Genomic DNA, 8,996 nt, shown 5'->3' with positions numbered 1-8,996 from the left:
ACCCCAGATTTACTGAATCAGAGCCTGCACTGTTAGCAGGATCTTCAGGTGGTTTTGCACATTGACGTGTGAGAAGCAGAGTTTCATCATGTTGGCCAGGACGGTCTCAAACTCCTAACCTCATGATCCACCCTCTTTGGCATCCCAAAGTGCTGGGATTACAGGTGTGAGCCACATGCCCGGACCAAAGTGTCTTTCAAATTGAATACAAATATAACTAGCTTCGGCCAGGCGTGGTGGTTCATGCCTGTAATCCCAGCATTTTGGGAGGCCGAGGTGGGTGGATCACCTGAGGTCAGGAGATTGAGACTAGCCTGACCAACATGGAGAAACCCCATCTCTACTAAAAATACAAAATTAGCCAGGTGTGGTAGTGGATGCCTATAATCCCAGCTGCTAGGGAGGCTGAGGCAGGAGAATTGCTTGAACTTGGGAGGCAGAGGTTGCGGTGAGCCAAGATCGCGCCATTAGACTCCAGTCTGGGCAACAAGAACAAAATTCCATCTCAAAAAAAGATATATATATATATATATTTGCATCCAGCCTCTTAAAAATTACAAAAGTTGGCCGGGCGCGGTGGCTCAAGCCTGTAATCCCAGCACTTTGGGAGGCCGAGGCGGGTGGATCACGAGGTCAGGAGATCGAGACTATCCTGGCTAACATGGTGAAACCCCGTCTCTACTAAAATACAAAAAACTAGCCGGGTGTGGTGGCGGGCGCCTGTAGTCTCAGCTACTTGGGAGGCTGAGGTGGGAGAATGGCGTGAACCCGGGAGGCGGAGCTTGCAGTGAGCCGAGATCACGCCACTGCACTCCAGCCTGGGAGACACAGCGAGACTCCGTCTCAAAAAAAAAAAAAAAAAATTACAAAAGTAGGCCAGGTGTGGTGGCTCATGTCTGTAATCCCAGCACTTTGGGAGGCTGAGGCAGGAGGATCATTTGAGGTCAGGAGTTTGAGACCAGCCTGGCCAACATGGTGAAAATCTCTACTAAAAATGCAAAAAAAAAAGAAAACAAAAAACCTAAGTAGCCATGCATGGTGAAACATGCCTGTAATCCCAGATACTTAGGAGGCTGAGGCAGGAGAATCGCTTGAGCTTGGGAGATGGAGGTTGCAGTGAGCTGAGATTGTGCCGCTGCACTCCAGCCTGGGTGACAGAGTGAGACTCCATCTCAAAAAAAAAAAAAAAAAAAACCAAAAAACAAACAAACAAAAAAACATATTCACAATTAAGAAAAAAAGTTAAACAGAAAAAAGAGCAAAAATGATTAGCTGGGCATGGTGGCAGGTGCCTGTAATCCCAGCTACTTGGGAGACTGAGGTAGGAGAATTGCTTGAACCCAGGAGGTAGAGGTTGCAGTGAGCTGAGGCTGCGCCATTGCACTCCAGCCTGGGCAACAAGAGAGAAACTTCGTGAAGAAGGAGAAGGAGGAGGAGGAGGAGGAGAAGAAGAAGAAGAAGAAGAAGAGGAAGAAGGAGGAGAAGGAGGAGAAGGAGGAGAAGGAGGAGAGGAGGAGGAGGAGGAGGAGGAGGAGGAGGAGGAGGAGGAGGAGGAGAAGGAGGAGAAGGAGAAGGAGGAGAAGGAGAAGGAGGAGAAGAAGAAGGAGGAGAAGAAGAAGGAGAAGAAGAAGAAACAGAGAGCAAAAATAAAATGTACAAGTCCTTCTCCTTCCCACAACTCCCCCTCCCAGGCCTGCCTTCCACTAGCCGTCTCCTGGACCACCTCAGGCTGGACCCTGGCATCCAGGCTTTCTCCCTTCCTGGCAGGCAACACCTACACTCCAGGTGGGCTTCTTTCGAAGCGGAGTTACTTGCCTTGAGTTGGAAGGATGGGGTGGAAAATCAACCCCTTCCCCACAAGCTAACCATACTCTTCACAGAAAGGCTTGCTCTGATGTGGCTATGGATGCCCCCTTTCCCCTTGACAGCCTGCAGGAAAGAAATAGGTTCCAGGTCAGAAAACTGGTCCTGCCACCTCTTAGCAAGTTATGTGGGGTTGCCTTTACTCCTCACTTTGAAATGTCAGCGGCTTGTCACTTGTCACTTATATTCTCAGTTTGAGGCTTCAGTTGACATCCTCAGACAAGAGTCTGTTATGGTCTTCCAAATCTAGGTGTCTGCAGATGGACCCCATATGACCATATTTGTCCTGGGATCATTTCATGGTTGGTTCGTTCTTTCTCCAGCATGAACGTGACATGATCAAACTTATGACTGCCCTTCATAAGGGTCGTTCTGGCTGCCCTACAGGGAGTTTGCTAGCATCTCTGGCTTCCATGCCTCCTTAGTTAGAAACTTTCCATCTTTGTCCAGTTTTAACAGACTGAGATCTTGGCCAAGCCTAAAACCTGAGGTTCTCACCTATCATCTCCATAAATGAACAACAAATACCTACTTTGCCGATTTCTATGACTCAAATATCCTTTCATTAGCAAAATGCAGAATTACAGAATGGAAGCAGCTTGCATTTTGTTTTGATATGCACTTACTCATCAAGTATTTATTAGAGTTGACTCTGTGCTGGCACTATGCCTGGACTGGAGGTTTAATAATGAACATGACAGGCAAGGTTAAATTTGACGAAAGGCCAGATGCAGTGGCTCATGCCTGTAATCCTAGCACTTTGAGAGGCCAAGGCGGGTGGATTGCTTAAAGCCCAGGAATTAGAAACCTGCCTGGGCAACATGGCAAGACCTCGTCTCTACAAAAAATACAAAAATTAGCTGGGCATGGTAGTGTGCTCCTGTAGTCCCAGCTACTTGGAAGACTGAGGTGGGAAGTTCCTTTAAGTCTGGGAGGCAGAGGTTGCGTGAGCGGAGATCATGCCACTGCACTCCAGCCTGGGAGACAGAGTGAGACCCTGTCTGAAAAAAGAAATGGACAAAAGATACCCCTGTGAGCTAGCTTTCAGTTCTGGAGGAAAAAAATCTCTAGGAACTGAAAATCTTAACTTAGTCTCCATGATAACTGAATCATACTTCTTGTAAAATTTGCCTTAATAGTATTTATAATAGTTAAAGCATTTAAATTTTTTATGTTGGATTTATTTTATTTCATTTTGGAACTCAGGTTCCAAAGGTAGATTTAATCATACTCCTCAATTTATGGCACACTTAAGAAAAAGAATTACTTTACTGTGGTGAGAATACTTAACATGACGGCTACCCTCTTAATATATTTTCAAGTGTACAATACAGTATCCCTAAGTATAGGTACAGTGTTGTACAGCAGGTCTCTGGGACTCATTCATCTTGCTTAACTGACACTTTACGCCTGTTGATTAGAAACTTTCCACTGAGGTCAGGCATGGTGGCTCATGCCTGTAATCCCAGCACTTTGGGAGGCCAAGGCAGGTGGATCACCTGAGGTCAAGAGTTCGAGACTAGCCTGGCCAACACGGCAAAACCCCATCTCTACTAAAAATACAAAAATTAGCCAGGTGTGGTGGTGCACACCTGTAATCCCAGCTACTGGGGAGGCTGAGGTGGGAGGATCACTTGAACCTGAGAGGCGGAGCTTGCAGTAAGCCAAGATCACACCACTGCACACTGCACTCCAGCCTGAGTGAGAGAGCAAGACTGTCTCAAAAAAATAAAAAAAAAAGAAACTTTCCATTGATCTTTGCCCAGCCCCTGGCAACTACCATTTCACTTTTGTATTCCATGAATTGGCCTATTTTAGATACTAATTTTAAGTGGAATCACACAGTATTTGTTCTTCTGTGAAATAAGGCTTATTTCACTTAGCATAATGTCTCAGAGTTCATCCATGTTGTCCCATATTGCAGAAGTTTCTTCTTTTCTAAGGCTGAATACTAATATTCCACTGCATGTGTATTCCACATTTTCTTTATCCACTCATTTGCTAGTGGACACTTGGTTTGTTTCTGCATCTTGGCTATTATGAATAATGCTGCAATGAATATGGCAGTGCTAATAACTCTTGGAGGGAGATTCTGGTTTCAATTATTTGGATCAATACCCAGAAGTGGAATTGCTGGGTCATACGGTAGTTCTATTTTTAATTAATTAATTTTTTTTTTTTTTTGAGAAGGAGTCTCACTTTTGTTGCCCAGGCTGGAGTGCAGTGGTGCAGTCTCAGCTCACTGTAACCCCCACCTCCTGGGTTCAATCGTTTCTCCTGCCTCAACCTCTTGAGTAGCTGGGATTACAGGCATGCCCCCAGCTAATTTTTTTTTTTTTTTTTTTTGTACTTTTAGTAGAGACGGGGTTTCACCATGTTGGTCAGGCTGGTCTGGAACTCTTGACCTCAGGTGATCTGCCCACCTTGGCCTCCCAAAATGCTGGGATTACAGGCATGAGCCACCATGCCTGGCCTTAGAGTTGTTTTTTTTCTGCTATTGACTTCTAGTTTTATTTCACTGTGGTCAGAAAAGATACTTGGTATGATTTCAGTCTTCTTAAACTTGTTAAGACTTGTTCGTGACTGTTACGGTTTGAACGTTGGTCCCCTCCTAAACTTCTGTGTTGGAGATTTAATCACCAATGCGACAGTTTGGGGAAGGGAGGCCTAATGGGAGGTGCTTAGGTCATGAGGGCTTTATCCTCGTGAGTGGATTAATGCTGCACTTGAACAAGCTATCTGGAGCGGGTTCATCGTCTGCTGCACTTTCGCCACGTGAGGAAGTGTGCTGTGTTCTTCCCCTCTGAAGGATGCAGCCAAACTTGCCAGCACCTTGATCTTTCACTTGCCAGTCTTCAGAGCTGTGAGAAATCAATGTCTGTTCTTTACAAATTATCCATCCTCAGGTATTCTCATATAGCAGCGCAACACAGATGAAGGCCGTGGCCTAACCTTACCATTTACGCTGGGGAATATTCCATGTGCACTTCAAAAGGATGTGGATTCTGCTGCCGTTGGGTGGAATGTTCTGTGTATGTCTGTCAGGTCCATTTAGTCTACAGTGTTGTTCAAATCATTTGTTTCCTTATCAATAGTCTATCTGGACGTTCTATCCACTATTGAAAGTGGGGTATTGAAGTCTGTTACTATAACTGTATTCCTTTTTTTCTCCTTTTTACAAAGTAGTCAGAGGCTTGGATATTATTGTATTGCTTTCTTTCTTTAGTTCTGTCAGTGTTTGCTTTATATACTTAGGTTTTCTGATGTTGAGTGAATATTTATAATTGTTATGTCTTCCTAGTGAACTGGCCATTTTATCATTATATAATGTCCTTCCTTGTCTCTCATGACAGTTTTAAATTTTAACTCTATTTTGTCTGATCCAAGTATAATCACTTCTGCTCTTTCTTGGTTACCAGTTGCAAGGAATAAGTTTAAGGACACACAGTGCTCTATGTGTGTCCTTAAATGTAAAGTGAGTTTTTTGTAGACAGCCTGTAGTCTTGTTTTTTATCCTTTCAGCCATTCTCTATCTTTTGATTAGGGAGTTTAATCAATTTACATTTAAAGTAATTATTTATAGGGAAGAATTTACTACCGCCATTTTATTGTTTATTTGTTTTTGTTTTTGTTTTGGGTTTTTTTTTTGAGACAGAGTCTCGCTCTGTTGCCCAGGCTGGAGTGCAGTGGCACGATCTCAGCTCTCTGCAACCTCTGCCTCCTGGGTTCAAGTGAGCACGTCTGACTAATTTTTGTATTTTTAGTAGCCGATGGGGTTTCACCATGTTGGCCCGGCTGGTATCAAACTCCTGACCTTAAGTGATCTGCCCACCTTGGCTTCCCAAAGTGTTGGGATTACAAGCATGAGCCACCATGCCCAGCCTTATTAACTGGTTTGTGTTAGTCTTATAATTCTTTTGTCCATCTGTTCCTCTCTTGCTGTCTTCTTTTTGTTTTGTTTTTTTGTATTGATATGCTTTGATTCCTTCCTCTTTTTCTTTTGTGTAATTTTTACAGATATTTTCTTTGTCATTATCATGGGGTTTACAAAAACAGTCTTACAGTTAGAACCGTCTATTTTAAGATGATAACAACTTAAGTTCAATTGTATATAAAACATAATACTTTTATTATCCCCTATACACGCTTTATGTTGTCATAATTTACATGTACTTATATTATGTATCTATTAATGTATCCTTTAACTATAGGTATTTATAATGCTTTTGTCTTTTAATTTTTATACTAGAATCAGAAGTGATTTACCCACCACTAATACAGTATTGCAGTATTCTGTATTTGTCTTTATATTTACCTTTACCAATAAGTTTTATATTTTCTTTTTTTTTTTTTTTTTTGAGACGGAGTCTTGCTCTGCCACCCGGGCTGGAGTGCAGTGGCCTGATCTCAGCTCACTGCAAGCTCCGCCTCCCGGGTTTACGCCATTCTCCTGCCTCAGCCTCCAGAGTAGCTGGGACTACAGGTGCCCGCCACCGCACCCGGCTAGTTTTTTGTATTTTTAGTAGAGACGGGGTTTCACCGTGTTAGCCAGGATGGTCTCGATCTCCTGACCTCGTGATCCGCCCGTCTCGGCCTCCCAAAGTGCTGGGATTACAGGCTTGAGCCACCGCGCCCGGCCCAAGTTTTATATTTTCTTATGCAACTGTTTTGCTGTTTTAGCATCCTTTTGTTTCAACTTGAAGAACGCCCTTTGGAATTTTTTTGTAAGGCAAGTTTAGTGGTCATAAACTATTTTTAGCTTTTGTTTTTCATGAGAAAACTTCATTTCTCCTTCATTTTGGAAGGACTATTTTGCCAGGCATAGTATTCTTAGTTGACAAGTTTTTTTTTTTTCCTTTCAGTACTTTGATTATATTACCCTATTCCCTTCTGGCCTACAAAGTTTCCACTGAGAAATCAACTCATGGTCTTATAGGGGCTCCCTTATACATGTCCTTATATATTCTCCTCTTAACCATTTATTATTATTATGATTAATATTATTATTATTTAGAGATAGGGCTCACTCCGTGGCCAAGACTTCAATGCAGTGGTGTGATAATAGTTTAATGAAGCCTCAAATGCCTGGGCAAAAGGGATCCTCCCATCTCAGCCTCCAGATTAGCTGGGCCTACAGGCACAGGCCACAATGTCCCGCTGATTATTTTACTTTTTGTAGAGACAGAGTCTTTCTTTGTTGCCCACGCTGGTCTTAAACTACTGGGCCCAAGTGATCCTCCTGCCCTGACCTCTCAAAGTGCTGGAATTACAGGTATGAACCACCACACCAGGCCCTTCTTGACCATTTTTAAGTGTATAATTCAGTAGCATTAAGTATATTCATATTGTTGTTGAACCAGTCTCCAGACTTCTTTTCATCTTGTAAGTCTAAAACTCTATACCCAAACTCTATACCCATTAAACAATAACTCTTCATCCCTCCCTTGCCTTAGCACCTGACAGCCACCATTCCACTCCTTTAGTCTCTATGGATTTGACTACTCTGTTTACCTCATATAAGTGAAATAATATGATATTTTTCATTTAATTTTATTGTATTGTAGAGATGGGATCTCACTCTGTTGCCCAGACTAGAGTTCAGTGGCATGATCATAGCCCCCTGCAGCATTGACCTCCTGGGCTCAAGCAATTCTCTTGCCTCAGCCTCCCAAGTAGCTGGAACTACAGGCATGCATTACCTTGCATGGCTAATTTATCTTTTTTGTAGAGACAGGATCTCACTATATTGGCCAGGCTGTTCTCAAACTCCCGGTTTCAAGCAATCCTCCTGCTTCGGCCTCCCAAAACGCTGGGATTATAGGCATGACCCACCTTACCTGGCCTATTTGTTCTTTTTTGTCTGGCACATATTGCTTAACATAAGGTCTTCAAAGTTTATCCATGATGTAGCATGTGTCAAAATTTCCTTCTGTTCTAAGAATAAATAATATTCTGTTGAATAGATACTCCACATTCTACTTATCCATTCATTGGACAATGGAAACTTGGATTGCTTACACCTTTTGGTTATTGTGAATACTGCTGCTATGAACACAGGTGTATACATATCTACTCATGTCCTACTTTCAATCCTTGTAGGTATATACCCAGAAGTGGAATTGCCCCCTTACTATTTATTTTTATTTTTGAGACAGAGTCTTGTTCTGTCGCCAGGCTGGAGTGCGGTGGTATAATCTCAGCTCTCTGCAACCTCCACCTCCCAGGTTCAAGCAGTTCTCCTGCATCAGCCTCCCAGGTAGCTGGGACTACATGTGCCTGCCACCATACTTGGCTAGTTTTTGTATTTTTAGTAGAGACAGGGTTTTACTATGTTGGCCAGGCTGGTCTCGAACTCCTGACCTCAAATGATCTGCCTGCCTCAGCCTCCCAAAGTGCTGGGATTATAGGTGTGAGCCACAGCACCGGTTATTTTATTTTATTTGAGACTGAGTCTGGCCCTGTCACCCAGGCTGGAGTACAGTGGTGTGATCTCGGCTCACTGCAACCTCTGCCTCCCAGGTTCAAATGATTCTCCTCCCTCAGCCTCCCAAGTAGCTGGCACTACAGGCACGCACCACCATGCCCAGATAATTTTTGTACTTTTTTAGTAGAGACAGGGGCTTCACCATGTTGGCCAGGCTGGTCTCGAACTCCTGACCTCAAATGATCTGCCCACCTAGGCCTCCCAAAGTCCTGGGATTAGAGGTGTGAGCCACCGCACCTGGCCCCTTTTCTTCATTTTAGATGAGGACCTCCAGTTAAGATATCGAACTGGTGGTAAATATTCAACAGACTGCGTCCCCATCCTGACTTTCATTTTTCAACACAGAGCCATTTTGTTTGTAATTAAAAATAGTGAGGGTGTGGCCAGGCAGGCAGATCATGAGGTCAGGAGTTCAAGACCAACCTGACCAATATGGTGAAACCCCGTCTCTACCAAAAATACAAAAATTAGCCGGGTATGGTGGCACGCGCCTGTAGTCCCAGCTACTCAGGAGGCTGAGACATCAGAATCACTTGAACCCGAGAGGCAGAGGTTGCAGTGAGCCAAGATCGTGCCACTGCACTCCAGCCTGGGCGACAGAGTGAGACTCCGTCTCAAAAAATAAAATAAAATAAATAAAATGAAGGAA

The 8,996-nt window shown here is 43.6% G+C and overlaps 1 protein-coding gene across 38 annotated transcripts in view; it reads left to right on the top strand.

Moving 5' to 3' along the window:
- The window catches only part of SOD1 (superoxide dismutase 1), a 1,049,346-nt gene that overhangs the window by 1,013,475 nt on the left and 26,875 nt on the right, over positions 1-8,996 (top strand). The window contains exon 1 of one of the 38 annotated variants that reach the window (XM_050786106.1): positions 1,826-1,835. The exons of the other annotated variants lie outside the window; for them this stretch is intronic. The gene's annotated coding sequence lies outside the window, so the exon portion shown is untranslated. Of the gene's footprint in view, positions 1-1,825; positions 1,836-8,996 lie in introns of those variants that run through there. 38 annotated transcript variants of the gene reach the window in all.

The sequence above is a fragment of the Macaca thibetana genome, chromosome 3 (genome assembly GCF_024542745.1).
Source record: "Macaca thibetana thibetana isolate TM-01 chromosome 3, ASM2454274v1, whole genome shotgun sequence".
Taxonomy (NCBI): Eukaryota; Metazoa; Chordata; class Mammalia; order Primates; family Cercopithecidae; genus Macaca; species Macaca thibetana.
The sequence above is the reverse complement of the archived record's forward strand: the minus strand, read 5'-3'. Positions and strand labels throughout refer to the sequence as shown.